Raw genomic sequence first — 17,753 nt, forward strand, 5'->3', positions numbered from 1 at the left:
ATTTCTCAAGTCATAAAAATAATATCAAGTGTAATCGGACTCCGAGCATTATCACGCGCGATTTATGCCGAGGTCGTACAACCCAATCCAGAATAATATGTATGCTGATGAGGATCGACCGGCATGAACCATAGATGTATCTATTAAATTGCTGAGGCGTTCGACTCGCTCTACAAGAAGAGAGAATACTCTACAAAAATCCGATTTAACGGTTATCACAAGAGTAATACACAAGGAGGCACAATTTCTATCAACGGTCAAGTAACTCGCCAAAACTTAAAGTAAGTGAAGTTCGGTCTTTACGAATCCTTTATCAAGTTTTAATCTAATTTAAGCACTTAAATTAACACGTTGAGTGCAAACAATACAAGTAATTTCATGGTAGGTTCCTAAAACTACCCGGGCATAAGCATGATTTGTAGCTACGCACGGACTCTCATCACTTCGTGCGTACGTAGCACCCACAATTAGAAGCAAATAGTAATTTAAAATACCTATGGAGTAAATTCCCTCTTACAAGGTTAGGCAAGAGACTTACCTCATCCCAAAGCTCACTTTTCTGTCCACAAATTCACTCTAAAGCCTTAAGTTGGTGCCGAACAATCTGAAACTAGCCAAATATTATATAAATTAATCAATATATGCTCAAAAGTTTATAATTTAGCCCCTAGAGTAATTACCCAATCCAAATTGGAAGAATCCTAAAATTCACTACCGGGCTCACGTGCCCGGATTCCGAAAATTTTCGAAGATTAATGTTACCCACAACCTCACGAACCCAAATATATAATTTTTACTCAATTCCATAATTATTTTCGTGGTCTATTCCCAATTTTATCAAAACCTAAATTTTTTAACTAAACTCATAATTTCTTCAATTTATATGTTAAGAATCTACCCAAAATTCGCGTATTAAACGCACATTAAGTAGTAATTACTTACCTCACGATGATAGGCGAAAAATTCCTCTCCAAGAGCTCCTCAATCGACCACTCCAAGTGAAAATGAGGTAAAAACCCACCTAAGTCCGATATAAATGCACCTCACTACCCCAATGATTTTCGCACATGCGACAAAACAGTCGTAGGTGCGGACCTTGCCCAGGCCAGCCACTCTCACTTCTGTAGACGAAGTCCTCTTCTGTGGATCTTCTCCACTCCTGCATGCACGCACCTGCGGACCAAGTCCGCTTCTACGCCCCCAGGCCACCTTGGCCATTTTCGCATGTGCGGAATATTCCTCGCACCTGCACTCCTAGGCCATCTCCACATACCTCGCACCTACGATGACCTCACCGTATCTGTGTGACCGCACCTGCGGCCATACCCTCCGCAGGTGCGAAGACAGCAGACTTCAGCAGCAACAACAATAACTCCCTAATTCCAATTTCTAATCCGTTTTCGATCCGAATTTCACCCGAGGCTCCTGGAACCTCGTCTGAGGATACCAAGTGTGTAAACATAAAACGGACTTGCTCAAAACCTTGGAACGCATAAAAAAAATCAAAACTAAGAATCGCACCCCAAAACCAAATCGAATTAACTTATGAACTTCAAGTTCTTCCAACTTACTCCGAATGCGCCGAATCATACTTAAACTACTCGGAATGACACCAAATTTTGCATGCAAGTTATAAATCACCACACGAAACTATTCACAAGCTCAGAATCTCAAAGGACCTTGATAATACCAAAACCTACTCCAAACCAAACTTAAAGAACCTGAAAACCTTCAATGCGCCAACTTCCAATATTAAGCATCGAAACGCTCTCAGGTCATCCGAAATTCGATCCGAACATATGCCCAAGTATAAAATCATCATACAAATATATTGGGACCATCAAATACCAGTTCCGAGGTCGTTTACTCAAAACGTTGATTCAAATCAAACTTAACCATTTTAAGCCATTATTAAGGAACTAAGTGTTCTGATTTCAACCCGAACCCTTCCAAAACCAAACTAACCATCCCCGCAAGTCATAAAAAAATAAAAACACATACATAGAGTCTTAATTAGGGGAACGGGGATCTAGAAAGCAAAACTACCGGTCAGGTCATTACATTCTCCACCTCTTAAACAAACGTTCGTCCTTGAACGGGTCTAAAATCATACCTGGAGTGTTGAATAGGTGTGGATATCTGCTCCACATGTCCTCCTCGGTCTCCCAAGTCTCCTCCTCGACTGTTTAAGCCCTTCACTGAAGCTTTACCACAGAAATCGTCTTATACCTCAACTGGCAAACCTGTCTGTCAACAATAGCAACTGGCTACTCCTCATAACCCAGGCTCTCATCTTGCTGAACCGTGTTGTAGTCTAACACATGCGACCTGTCATCATGATACTTATGGAGCATAGACACGTGGAAAATCGGGTGAACTCCCGGTAGACTGGGAGGCAAAGCAAGCTCATAAGAAACCTCCCCAACTCGCCTCAACTTCTTAAATGGGCCTATAAACCTTGGGCTCAACTTGCCCTTCTTCCTGAACCTCATGATTCCCTTCATCGGCGAGACTTTCAAGAGAACCTTCTCACCAACCTTAAATGATAAATCATGCAGCTTTAGATCCGCATAATTCTTCTGTTTGGACAAAGCTGTGCGAATTTGCTCCTGAATTAACTTCACCTTCTCCAAGGCACCCTTCACTAAATCAGTACCATATAACCTAGTCTCGCTGGGCTCAAACCACCAGATGGGAGAACGACATCACCGACCATACAAAGCCTCAAATGGAGCCATCTCAATGTTGGACTGATAACTGTTGTTATAAGCAAACTCGGCCAAAGGCAAGAATCAATCCCACAGCCCTCCGAAGTTAATCACACATGCTTTGAGCATATCCTCCAAGATTTGAACCGTCCACTCCGGCTGCCCGCCGGTCTGTGGATGAAAGGCTGTGCTGAGCTCTACCCGGTACCCAACTCGCTCTAAACTACTCTATAGAAGTGCGAAGTGAACTGAGGGCCTCTATCTGAAATGATAGAAGTATGCACACCGTGCAACCGAACAATCTCCTGAATGTAAATCTGGGATAATCTCTCTGAAGAATACGTAGTCACAACTGGAATAAAGTGTGCCGACTTGGTCAACCTGTCGACAATGACCCAAACTGCATCAAACTTCCTCAAAGTCCGCGGCAACCCAACTACGAAGTCCATAGTGATGCGCTCCCATTTCGACTCAGGTATAACCATCTGCTGGTATAGGCCACCTGGCCTCTGGTGCTCATACTTAACTTGCTGTCAATTTAGGCACCTTGCTACATACTCAACTATGTCCTTCTTCATCCGCCGCCACCAATAATGCTGCCTCAAGTTACGATACATCTTCGTATCACCTGGATGAATAGAATATCGAGAACTGTGTGCCTCATCTAGAATCTTCTCCCTCAATCCATCAACATTAGGAATACATAAATGACTCTGGAGTCGCAAAACACCATCATAGTAACCTCCTTGGCACCACCATGTAGTACCGTCTCCCTAAGAACCAGCAAGTGCGGATCATCGTACTGATGAGCCTTGATCTGCTCGAATAATGAAGATTGAGCAACGACGCATGCAAGAACTCGACTGGGCTTGAAAATATCCAACCTCACAAGTCTGTTAGACAAGGAATGAATGTCCAAAGCCAATGGCCTCTCCTCTACTGAAATGAATATCAAACTACCCATACTCTTTGCCTTTCTGCTCAAGGCATCCGTAACCACATTCGCCTTGCCCGGATGATAAAGGATGGTAATATCATAGTTCTTTAGTAAATCAAGCCACTTGCGCTGCCTCAAGTTGAGACCCCCTGCTTGAACAAATGATGCAAGCTGCGATGATCGGTGTAAACCTCACAGGACACCTCATAAAGATAATGCCTCCAGATCTTGAGACCGTGAACTATCGCGGCCAACTCCAAATCATGTACGGGGTAATTCTTCTTGTGGGGCTTTAGTTGACCTGAAGCATATGCAATAACTCGCCCCTCATGCATCAACACATAACTCAGGCCAACGTGTGAAGCGTCGCAATACACAGTATATATCCCTGAACCGGAAGGCAACACTAACATCGATTCTCTAGTCAATACGGTCTTGAGCTTCTGAAAGCTTGCCTCGCAATCATCAGACCATCGGAACGGAGCATCCTTATGGGTCAATCTAGTCAAAGGTGATGCAATAGATGAGAAGCCCTCCACACACCGGCGATAATAACCTGCTAACCCCAAGAAGCTCCTAATCTCGGTTGTTGTGGTATAAAGAGGCCAACTTTGAATTGCCTTGATCATCCTGGGATCTACCTTAATACCCTCTCCTGATACAACATGCCCCAAGAATTCCACAGAATCTAACTAGAACTCGCACTTGGAGCACTTAGCATATAGTTTCTGTTCCCGCAAGGTCTGAAGCACAACTCTCAAATATTGTTCGTGCTCCTCCATGCTACGCGAGTAGATCAATATATCATCAATGAAGACAATGACAAATGAGTCAATATATAGATTGAACACCCAGTTCATCAAATCCATAAAAGTCATCGGGGCGTTGATCAAGCCGAAGGACATCACTAGAAACTCATAGTGGCCATATCTAGTTCGAAAAGCCGTCTTCGAAACTTCTGAATCACAAATCTTCAACTGATGATACCCCGATCTCAAGTCAATCTTAGTGAATACCCTGGCACTCTGCAACTGGTCAAACAAATCATCAATACGCGAAAACGGGTACTTGTTCTTAATGGTAACTTTGTTCAACTAGCGGTAATCAATGCACATCCAAATAGTCCAATCCTTCTTCTTCACGAACAACACCAGTGCACCTCAAGGCAACACACTCGGTCTGACGAACCCTTTTGCCGGCAACTCCTCAAGCTGTTCTTTCAACTCCTTCAACTCTTTCGGAGCCATGCGGTACGGTGGAATAGAGATAGGCTGGGTACCTGGAGCCAAATCAATACAAAAATCGATATCACGATCTAGTGACATGCCTGGTAGATCAGAAGGAAACACATCTGAGAACTCCCACACCACGAGCACTGAATCAATCGTTGGAGTCTCTGCAGCAGTATCCCGAACATAAGCTAGATAAGACAAACAACCCTTCTCGACCATGTGTCGAGCCTTAAAGAAAGAGATAACCCGACTAGATGCATGGACAGATGAACCCTTCCAATCCAATCTAGGCAACTCTAGTATCGCTAAGGTAACAGTCTTGGCGTGGTAATCAAGGACAGCATGATATGGAGACAACCAGTCCATGCCAAGATGACCTCAAAGTCGGTCATATCGAGCAACAGAAGATCCACTCTAGTCTCGTAACCACAGAATATCACGATACATGATCGGTAGACCCAATCCACAACAACAAAATCGCCCACTGGCATGGACACATATACATGAGTACCCAAGGACTCACGAGGAACACTTAGAAAATGAACAAACAGAGATGAAACATATGAATACGTGGACCCTCGATCAAATAGTACTGAAGTATCCCTACTGCAGACAGAAATAATACATGTGATCACGGCATCTGAGGCTAATATATCTTGTCTGGCTAGAAAGGCATAGAACCTAGCTGGAGTGCCACCTGACTGGACTCCACCTCTAGGACGGCCCCTACCCACCTGCCCTCCGCATCTGGGTGGCCGGACGGCTGGTGCGATAATCATAGGTTGATGACCCTGCTGTACTGCCTTGCCCCGAAGCCTGAGGCAGAATATCTTCACTTGACCAAGATCCCCGCACTAGAAACAACCTCTCGGTGCGGAAGATGACTGGCCCTAAGTCTGACTTTGGGACCTGAACTCCTACTGGAGGAACCCTGAATAGCTGGAGGACGGTAGGAGCTCTCTGTAATAGCGCTGAAATAGGGCCACACTGGAGCACCCCGAGAAGGAGGCGGTGCTGGATATGTGGGCCTGCTAGACTGACCACTCACAAATTAACCTCTGCCCCCAGACGGAGCACCACTGAACCCTCCAGAATATTGAAATCGCTTGGCCCTCAGCGTCTGATCTTGGCCATACTGACGAATACCCTCGATCCTCCAAGCTATATTCACAACCTCCTTGTAAGGAGTCCCCATCTCAACCTCTCGGGCCATAGTGACCTGGATACCATATTGTAAACCCGCAATAAACCTATGCACTCTCTCTGTATCAGTGGGGAGTATTATAAGTGCATGGCGAGACAACTCAGAGAATCTAGCCTCATAGTCGGTCACTGACATTTGACCCTGCTGGAGACGCTTGAACTGACCTCGTAACACTTCCCTCTGAGAGGGTGGGATATATCTCCCAGAAAGAGACGTGTGAACTGGTCACAAGTTAAGGGAGGAGAACATGCTGGTCTGCTTAGAAGATAGGACTGCCACCATCTACGGGCCTTTCCCTCCAGTTGAAAGGTGGTAAAGTCCACCCTGTGGGACTCCAATATACTCATGTTGTACAGTTTGTCCTTGCAACGATCAATAAAGTCTTGGGGGTATTCATGTCGCTTACCTCCAAAGGCAGGAGAAAGTAGCCTGGTCGATCTATCTAATAGCTTTTGCGGCTTGCCGGTCGCGATTGGTCTGGGCTCTGGTATAGCCGCTGCAACTGGTTGAGCTCCGCCCACGGGGTGGTACACCCTGGGTTCAGATATACGGCAGCTGCATACTCTGGAGCCTAATCGGTAGGGATCTGTGCTCTTCCTCCCGCCGGATGTGGCTGGGTCTGCTAGAACTAAACCAGCCTGCGTCATAGAGTCCATAAACCTACAGCATACGGCCCAAGACCTCCTAAAATCTTGGTGCAGACATGAAATCCGCTAGGGTCGACTCTGCTGCAGGTACCTCGCCCAGCTCCTCAATAACAAGATCCTCCACTGGATCCTCTGGTGGCATAGCTGGAGCAACTCTAGGATGCCATCGTCCTCTAGCATGAGCTAGAGCCCTCCCTCGGCCTCTAACAATAGGGGAAGCAGCTCCTCCACGGTCGGGTACATCTGTCGCGCGCATTCTCACCATCTGTGAGATAATAAGAGAAAGATACGTAGCACAACATCAACTGCACGATAGGAGATTAAGAAAGAGAAGCTTCCTAACACCCTATAGCCTCTCGAAGATAAGTACGGACGTCTCTGCGCCGATCCGCAAGACTCTATTAGGTTTAGGCATGCTCATGACTTGTGAGACCTACGTAAACCTAGTGCTCTGATACCAAGTTGTCATGACCCAATTTCCCTTATAGGTCGTGATAGTACCCAACGCTGTTGCTAGGCAAGTCAACGGTGAACTAGTCATGTATTTGTTCTTTTTAATAATTTCAAAGTAGTTGATTTTTATTTATTAAGTAGATGAGTAGTGAAAAATTATAGTAAGGTAAAGCATAAACTAATAAGAGAGTAAATATAGTGTAACGACCCATCTTGTCGTTTTGAGTAATTACTCTTATATCTACTATTTGAAGTCTCGAATAGCTTCATATGATGTATTATGACTTGTATGCAAAATTTGAGGTCAATCGGACTGGATTTGATATATTTCGACATCAATTATTCAAGAATACGTGGTATCCCATTAGGAACATGAGCTCCAAATTAAGTTTTGATTGAATCATTAGATCCGTATTGAAATTTTGGAGCCATAGCAAAAAGAATCGTCGAATTCAGACGTCGTATGAGAGAGTTATGCCTATTTCTGTATCGGAAGAGATTTTCCGTCGCCGCGAGCGCCCAGGGTAGCGTGGGGCGCTAGCCCTGGCGCTGGGATATTTAAGGGTACTGGAAATAGCGCCACAGGCAGCGCCCCACGCTACCTATGACGCTCGAAAATACCAGAGGCTCTATAAACGGGTTTTTTGGCCATTTTTGGCATAAAAATAGTTGGGGAGCTCGGTTTGCGCGATATTTGGGCGATTTTCATGGGTAAACATTGGGGTAAGTATTATATATCCTATATTGATTATATTTCATGATTTCATACTCATTTACATCATGAATCCATGAATTTATGGAAGCAAAATTAGATTTTTTGTAAAATCTTTCAAAAATGTAAAATGAAGATTTGAAGGTCAATCCGATATCGGAATTTGATAAAATTGGTATGGGTGAACTCGTAATTGAATGGGTTGTCGGATTTTGTGAGTTTCGTCAGATTCCGAGACATGTGTCCCACGGGCGATTTTTGAGTTAAATTTCGGATTTTGTTGGAAATTTTGTATTCTCATATGGAATTAATTCCTACGATTCGTGTTGAGTATATTGAATTGTTTGTGACTAGATTTGGAGCTTTCGGACACGAATTCACGAGGAAAAGGTTTATTAGAATCTTGAAATTGGCTGCGAAACGAGGTAAGTGTCTTGCTTAACCTCGAGTGAGGGAATTACCCCATAAGCATCCAGTCTTATGTGCCATTTGTAAAATGTAAAAAAGCCGTGTGCGCGAGGTAACGAGTACGTACTCGGCTTATATGTGTAAATTTTATTGAGTTAAAGTTTAGAGCATATTGTGAGGTAAATTGGGTAATTATTGGTATATATTTAATCATCTATTTGTCGTGCCTAAATACTTGTTGTTGTTGAATTGTTGTTATATGACAATTTGATGTGATTGTTACTTGATTATTTATGTAATTTCTGAATTTATTGGTTTGATAATTATTGAAATTTAATTTCATTATGGATTTTTCCTCTACAAATAATTAATTAAATGAGCTTAAGAAGAGGTGTTTATATAATTATTAAAAATTTGAATTTAATGAAAACTTCGCTTTATGTTGAGTACTTTCTATCTCTATTGATTGTTTTTGGGTGTTGTACACATTGTGTGGAGCTTTTGGCTATTTGTTGTAAAATTAATTGACTTGGTTGTAGCTTTGGAATTTGGTTGTGTCCATTGGGCAAATTGTGATATGAACTGATTTTGTTATGTTGTTGTGACAATTTTCCATGTAAATTATTGTGTTGTGTGAATTGTTATTTTGGGAAGATAAGGGTGGCATTTCACCGTTGATATTATGTGGTTATAAGGGTGTCATTTCACTGTTGTATTTTGTTGGAATATTGTCTGGGCGGAGCGATAGGGGTGGCTATAGGAGCGATAAGAATGGCTATTGATATTATCTGGGCGGAGCGATAAGGGTGGCTATAGGAGTGATAAGGGTGGAAATAGGAGCGATAAGGGTGGCTATTGGCAGGGACGATATGTGATGATGTGGGGTTGTGGTGTTGATGATTTTTATGTAATGTTTTGATTTTTCTTGTGTTTATTTTTATGTCTTGTGCAATTGGTCTTGTTGATAGTAAATTGATAACAATCCGTGTTATGTTGAAATTGAGAACCTATGGCTATTGCCAGGCGGATTATAAAGTGAAATGCGGGCACGAGTTGCTGTGAGTAAATAATGATGATATTTGGTACGTGAATTGTCCGTGCAGTTGTGATATGAAGTGTGGGCACGAGGTATTGTGATGAAGTGGTAATGATATTTGGCATGCGAATTGTTCCCACAGTTGTGAGATGAAATGAGGGCACGAGGTGCCGGGGAAATATGATGATTTAATTATGGGCACGAGGTGCCGTGAAAATATGAAAATGGGCTGAGACCCGTGTTTACAAAAAATATAAAAATGGGCTGAGACCCGTATTTTTATGATTATGGTGACTTTTTAATTGAAAGAATTATATTCAAAATATTTATTTGGAAGGATTTTTACTTAGAAAGTATTATATGAAAGAATTGTATTTGAAGGATATTTATTCGAGAAAATTATATTTGAAAAGATTTATTGAAAGAATTATATTTGAAAAATAATTATTTCAGAAAATTATATTTTAAAGAGAGTTATCTGGAAGAATTATATGTGAAAGACATTTATTTGAAAGACTTGATTTAATTGGGTGTAATTGTGTTTATTAATTATTGAGTGATATTAATTGTATTCTTGTTGTCTATTGTGCAAATAACTGGTTGCTTTATCCTGCCCTTATTATATTTATTTTCTATTATTTTATATATTATATTGCACAGATTATTAGGCTAGTGAGTGTCTTGACTATACCTCGTCTCTACTCCATTGAGGTTAGTCTTGATACTTACTGGGTATCGACCGTGGCGTACTCATACTACACTTCTGCACATTTTGTGCAGAGCCAGGTATTGAAGGTAGAGTTGCTGGGTCGTCGCAGTCCCTTGGAGTCTTTTCATTTCATTGTACTGTTAACTTCTAATCAAACAGTATTGTATATTCGGTCCTCGTGATCATTCCATGTATTTAGTTAGAGTTCATGACTCAGTACTACCAGTCTTGGGAGGTTGTATATTCATATTTGTTCCGCTGTCAGTTTTGATTATTTATTTATAAAAAAAAATGGCTTCAAAAGGTAATTGAAATCGGCTTACCTAGTCTTAGAGACTAGGTGCCATCACGATGCCTGTGGTGGGATTTTGGGTCCTGACAAGTTGGTATCAGAGCTCTAGGTTCATAGGTTCTATGAGTCACGAACGAGTCTAGTAGAGTCATGCGGATCGGTACGGAGACATCTGTACTTATCTTCGAGAGGCTACAGAACTGTTAGGAAATTTCCATTTCTTTCATTCCTGTCGTGCGGAATTTGTTGAATTTGGAATTTGAACCTTTGTATCTCCATTCTCTCACAGATGGTGAGGACACGTACTGTTGAGTTAGCTGAGCAGGCATCCGCACATATTGCTAGGGCTGTAAGAGGCCGGAGCCGAGGTAGAGGCCGAGGAAGGGCACGTGCTATGACTAGAGCACCTATCAGAACAACAGTTGGGGAGCCACCAGTAGCTCCGGTTGGGGGACAGGTACCAGAAACACCTGTTGTTACCCCCGGATTTCAGTAGACTTTGGCACAGTTCCTGAGTATATTTGGTACATTACTCAGGCGGGATTTACCTCTGTTGCACCAAACATTCCGCAGATTGGGGGAGTAGCTCAGACTCCTATCACAACTCCAGAGCAGCAGGTTCACGTTGGTCAGGTTCTGGGTGTAGTACCGGTACAACCTGTTATTCCGATTCGGCGTAAGGTCATGCCCGAGGCATCAGGAGAAGAACAAATGAGACTTGAAAGGTTTAAGAAATACGATCCACCAACTTTCAGTGGCACAGCTACAGAGGATGCCCAAGAATTTCTAGAAAATTGTCACCGTATTCTCCGCACCATGGGTATTGTGGAGGTGTGCAGAGTTGCCTTTACTATATTTCAACTATCAGGCACAGCGTATCGGTGGTGGCAAATCTATGAAGAAGGTAGACCAGCCGATGCCACACCACCAACTTGGGCTCAATTTTTGGAAATGTTCTTGAAAGAGTTTGTTCCCCAGACTCTCACAGATGCGTGGCGCGCAGAGTTTGAACGGTTGCGTCAGGGCACTATGACAGTGTTAGAATATGCTATCAGGTTCAGTGAGTTAGCCCGTCATGCACCTATCTTGGTTCCTACAATCAGAGAGCGGGCCCGCGGATTCATTGAGGGGCTCGAATATGATATTAAAATATGTATGGCTCGAGAGTTGCAAACTGATGCTCCATTTCAACAAGTAGTGGAGATTGCAAGGAAGATTCAGGGTGTTTTAGGCGAGGAAACGGAGTCTAAGTAGGCCAAAAGGTCTCGAAGATCTGGAGGGTTCAGTGGATTTTATTCTTCAGCTAGAACTCATTATAGCGGAGTCTCGAGCAGCCAGTCAGCTCAGTCCGTACATCAGATTACTCGGGGTGCTCCAGTTTACAGTGCACCACCGACACGAGATTCTTACAATGGTTATTCCAGTTATCCAGCATAGATTCAGTACGAGCAACCGCGACCTCAGAGGGGTTGTTATGAGTGTGGTGATACTAGGCACATTATGAGAGATTGTCCCAGAATTGGAAGGGGTGGATTTCATCAGAACACTCAGGTTATGGGTCCCAATGCAGTTACTACCCCACGTACACAGCCAGTTAGAGGTGGAGGACAGGTGGGTAGAGGGCGCCTAAGAGATGGAGGCCTGACCTATTGATATAATTGCTATAATTTGGCTGAGGTTGATACACTAGATGGTGTCGTTACAGGTACGATCCCTATTTGTCATAAAAGGATAATTCTCCTTAATTCGATTCGGTTCTAGATATCGAGATGAGTCCTCCTATTATGCTCCACTTATGGGTGACCATCGTAATTTTGTGAACCACTTATGTGTTTATCCCTATTGGGAGATTTTATGGTGTTAGCCCACGTGTATCAATTTTGTTTTGCACATTATTGTGGGATATAAGTCCAAACGTGACTTTTTATTACTCACCACAGTAGGTTTTGATGTGATTTCGGAATAATTGATTTCAATTTTATGAATTTTATGCCCTATTGGAATGAGGGGTTCATTATGTGTTGTGAAAACTGTTTACAAAATATATTGAAAAGAAGAAAGAAAGAAAATTGAAAATTTCAGTTGGCACAAGGTGCAAAGTACTTGTGATTCGGAGTAGAGGACGAGATCCTCGCTTTTTTTTTTATGATGTGAAATATTTAAACTGGGCTACGAGCCGTGATGGAAGTTATATAAGGACAAGGTCCTTGTGGTAAAATTTTATGATTTTAAATTCTCCCTTTGTGAAGTTAAATTTGTACTATGGTACTAATAGGGAGTTATGCCTGATAGGCTTACGTGATAATTCTTTTATGTGTTTCTGTGCCATAATTGTGCTGTAATTATTAAACTTTAGCCTACGAGGTGAGTTCCCAGGTGGCGTTAAATGTGACTCGTTAAGTCGGGCAAATAGTTATGAGGTCTTCATGCCTCACATTCTGTTGTCAGTATTTTAAAAATTCGAAACGAGGTGTTGGTTAATATGAGATTAATTGATGATGCTGGAATTAATTATGAACAGCTTTTAAGACCAGAGATGTGGTGAGGAGATTACATATGATGTGCTTCATGTCCTGATATCATTATGTTAATGTAATGCTTGTAATGCTAAGATTAGTGTTATGGATATATACCTTGTGGTGTTTTGTTGGGTTGTGGAGGTGCTGTTAGGAGTTGTTTTGGTGTTACTCTGGTAGGTGGATAGGCCCAATTACAGGGGAGACTCTGCCGAAATTTCTGAAACATTTGGGAGATAGTAAAATTTGGGGGATTGAGACGTGCGAAAGAAGAGATAAGTTATGTTATATGTTTGAGGGCGGACTCTACTTCTCATTCAAGGGTGAAGAATCTTAAGTGGGGGAGAATGCAACACCTCGAAAAATTTCGAAGTACTTAAACGCTATTAAGAAAGTTGATGTGTGCATAGGCAAGAGTTGCTATATCCAGTTGAGACTAATACCGTGCGTTGATATGAAAATCGGACTTTTGAAAATGTTTGGAGTGTAAGAAATTTGGTCTTAAAGTTTACAAATATGGGTAAAAGGAATAATCTCAATTGAGATGGTATTGTCGGGCTTATGTTGAAAAGGGTGATGTGGGATCACCCTCGGGTATGTATGTGGTAAGATGTAATAGTGATTTGATGGCTTGAAAAACAACTCTTGGCACGTTCGAGGACGAACATATGTTTAAGTGGGGGAGAATATAACGACCCGTCTTATCGTTTTGAGTAATTACTCTCCTCTCTACTATTTGAAGTCTCGAATAGCTTCATATGATGTATTATGACTTGTATGCGAAATTTGAGGTCAATCGGACTGGATTTGTTATATTTCAACATCGATTATTCAAGAATACGTGGTATCCCATTAGGAAAATGAGCTCCTAATTCAGTTTTGATTGAAGCATTAGCTCCGTATTGAAATTTTGGAGCCATAGCAAAAAGAATCGGCGAATTCGGACATAGTATGAGAGAGTTATGCCCATTTCCGTATCGGAAGAGATTTTCCGTCGCCGCGAGCGCCCAGGATAGCGTGGGGAGCTAGCCCTGACACTGGGATATTTAAGGGTACTGGAAATAGCACCACAGGCAGCGCCCCACGCTACCTGTGATGCTCGAAAATACCAGAGGCTCTATAAACGGATTTTTTGGCCTTTTTTGACATAAAAATAGTTGGGGAGCTCGGTTTGGGCGATTTTTGGGCGATTTTCACGGGTAAACATTGGGGTAAGTATTCCTTAACCTATATTGATTATATTTCATGATTCCATACTCATTTACATCATGAATTCATGAATTTATGGAAGCAAAATCAGATTTTTTGTAAAATCTTCCAAAAATGTAAAATGAAGATTTGAAGGTCAATCCGATATCGGAATTTGATAAAATTGGTATGGGTGAACTCGTAATTGAATGGGTTGTCGGATTTTGTGAGTTTCGTCGAATTCTGAGACATGGGTTCTACGAGCGATTTTTGAGTTAAATTTCGGATTTTGTTGGAAATTTTGTATTCTCATATGGAATTAATTCCTACGATTCGTGTTGAGTATATTGAATTGTTTGTGACTAGATTTGGAGCTTTCGGACACGAATTCACGAGGAAAAGGTTTATTGGAATCTTAAAATTGGTTGCGAAACGAGGTAAGTGTCTTGCTTAACCTCGAGTGGGGGAATTAGCCCTTAGGCATCGAGTCTTATATGGCATTTGTAAAATGTGAAAAAGCCATGTACGCGAGGTGACGAGTACGTACTTTCTCGGCTTATATGTGTAAATTTTATTGAGTTAAAGTTTAGAGCATATTGTGTGGTAAATTGGGTAATTATTGATATATATTTAATCATCTATTTGTCGTGCCTAAATCTTTGTCGTTGTTGAATTTGTTGTTATATGACAATTTGATGTGATTGTTACTTGATTATTTATGTAATTTCTGAATTTATTGGTTTGATAATTATTGGAATTTAATTTCATTATGAATTTTTCCTCTGCAAATAATTAATTAAATGAGCTTAAGAAGAGGTGTTTATATAATTATTAAAAATTTGAATTTAATAAAAACTTCGCTTTATATTGAGTACTTTCTATCTCTATTGATTGTTTTTGGGTGTTGTACACATTGTGTGGAGCTTTTGGCTATTTGTTGTGAAATTAATTGACTTGGTTGTAGCTTTGAAATTTGGTTGTGGCCATTGGGCAAATTGTGATATGAACTGATTTTGTTATGTTGTTGTGATAATTTTTCGTGTAAATTATTGTATTGTGTGAGTTGTTATTTTGGGGAGATAAGGGTGGCATTTCATCGTTGATATTATGTGGTTATAAGGGTGTCATTTCACTGTTGTTGTATTTTGTTGGAATATTATCTGGACGGAGCGATAAAGGTGGCTATAGGAGCGATAAGGGTGGCAATAGGAGCGATAAGGCTGGCTATTGATATTATCTGGGTGGAGCGATAAGGGTTGCTATAGGAGTGATAAGGGTGGCAATAGGAGCGATAAGGGTGGCTATTGTCAGGGACGATATGTGATAATGTGGGGTTGTGGTGTTGATGATTTTTATGTAATATTTTAATTTTTTTTGTGTTTATTTTTATGCCTTGTGCAATTGGTCTTGTTGATAGTAAATTGATAACAATCCGTGTTATGTTGAAATTGAGAACCTATGGCTATTGCCAGGCGGATTATAAAGTGAAATGTGGGCCCGAGTTGCTGTGAGTAAATAATGATGATATTTGGCACGTGAATTATCCATGCAGTTGTGATATGAAGTGTGGGCACGAGGTATTGTGATGAAGTGGTAATGATATTTGGCACGCGAATTGTCCGTACAGTTGTGAGATGAAATGAGGGTACGAGGTGCCGGGAAAATATGATGATTTAATTATGGGCACGAGGTGCCGTGAAAATATAAAAATGGGCTGAGACCCGTGTTTACAAAAAATATGAAAATGGGCTAAGACCCGTATTTTTATGATTATGGTGACTTTTTAATTGAAAGAATTATATTCAAAATATTTATTTGGAAGAATTTTTACTTAGAAAGTATTATATGAAAGAATTGTATTTGAAGGATATTTATTCGAGGAAATTATATTTGAAAAGATTTATTGAAAGAATTATATTTGAAAAATAATTATTTCAGAAAATTATATTTAAAAGAGAGTTATCTGGAAGAATTATATGTGAAAGACATTTATTTGAAAGACTTGATTTAATTGGGTATAATTGTATTTATTAATTGTTGAGTGATATTAATTGTATTCTTGTTGTCTGTTGTGCAAATAACTGGTTGCTTTATCCTGCCCTTATTATTATTTATTTTCTATTATTTTGTATATTATATTGCACATATTATTAGGCTAGTGAGTGTCTTGACTGTACCTCGTCTCTACTCCATTGAGGTTAGTCTTGATACTTACTGGGTACCGACCGTGGCGTACTCATACTACACTTCTGCACATTTTGTGCAGAGCCAGGTATTGAAGATAACGGACTTGAGCGAAGTTAAAGCGGGATCGTAAGGATTCAAGGTAGAGCTGTTGGGTCGTCGCAGTCCCTTGGAGTCTTTTCATTTCATTGTACTGTTAACTTCTAATCAAACAGTATTGTATATTCGGTCCTCGTGATCATTCCATGTATTTAGTTAGAGTTCATGACTTAGTACTACCAGTCTTGGGAGGTTGTATATTCATATTTGTTCCGCTGTCAGTTTTGATTATTTATTTTAAAAAAAACAATTGGCTTCAAAAGGTAATTGAAATTGGCATACCTAGTCTTAGAGATTAGGTGCCATCACGACGCCTGTGGTGGGATTTTGGGTCGTGACATATAGTGAAATAAATACTCAAACCATAAAGTGTCTACTAGAATACTCCCAAAATTCGGTGTCACAAGTTTATGAGCAAGTAGTAGAATATACAAACCACCTATGCTATTGTCTGGAATAATATAGACAGAAAATAGATACAAAAAAGAGACTGCGGGTGTTGCAGAACGGACACAGAGAGCAGCTCACCACTATGCCTCGGAGTAACGGGGGTGCGTGCCTGAATGACTACTAGATGCACTTGCCTCAGATCCTGCACGATTAGTGCAGAAGTGTAGCGTGAGTACATAAATAACTTGTACCCAGTAAGTATCTAGTCTAACCTCGAAGAAGTAGTGATGAGGGGTCGAAATCGACACTTACTGTGGGACAATAAATAAAATACGAAAATTCTAAATAGACATGGAATACATCAATAATAATAACACAATAACAAGCAGTAAATAAGTGATTCTTTAACTAAAAGTCAATTTAAAATCTCTAACTGACACATACTTACTTCAACAATTATGGGCCATCAAGTAAATTATAATTTCTCAAGTCATAAAATTAATATCAAGTGTAATCGGACTCCGAGCATTATCACGCACGATTTATGTCAAGGTCATATGGCCCGATCTAAAATAATGTGTACATTGCCGAGGGTCGACCTCCACGAACCATAGATGCATCTATTATATTGCCGAGGCGTTCGATCCGCTCCACAAGAAGAGAGAATACTCTACGAATATTCGATTTAACAATTATCACAAGATTAATACACAAGGAGGCACAATTCCTATCAACGGTCAAGTAACTCGCCAAAACTTGAAGTAAGTGAAGTTTGGTCTTTACGAATCCTTTATCAAGTTTCAATATAATTTAAGCACTTAAATTAACATGTAGAGTACAAACAATACAAGTAATTTCATGATGGGGTCCTAAAACTACACGGACATAAGCATGATTTGTAGCTACGTACGGACTCTCGTCACTTCGTGCGTACGTAGCACCCACAATGAGAAGCAAATAGTAATTTAAAATACCTATGGGGTAAATCCCTCTAACAAGGTTAGGCAAGAGACTTACCTCGTCCCAAAGCTCACTTTT

Source organism: Nicotiana tabacum, chromosome 2, assembly GCF_000715075.1.
Source record: "Nicotiana tabacum cultivar K326 chromosome 2, ASM71507v2, whole genome shotgun sequence".
In the NCBI taxonomy this organism is placed as follows: Eukaryota; Viridiplantae; Streptophyta; class Magnoliopsida; order Solanales; family Solanaceae; genus Nicotiana; species Nicotiana tabacum.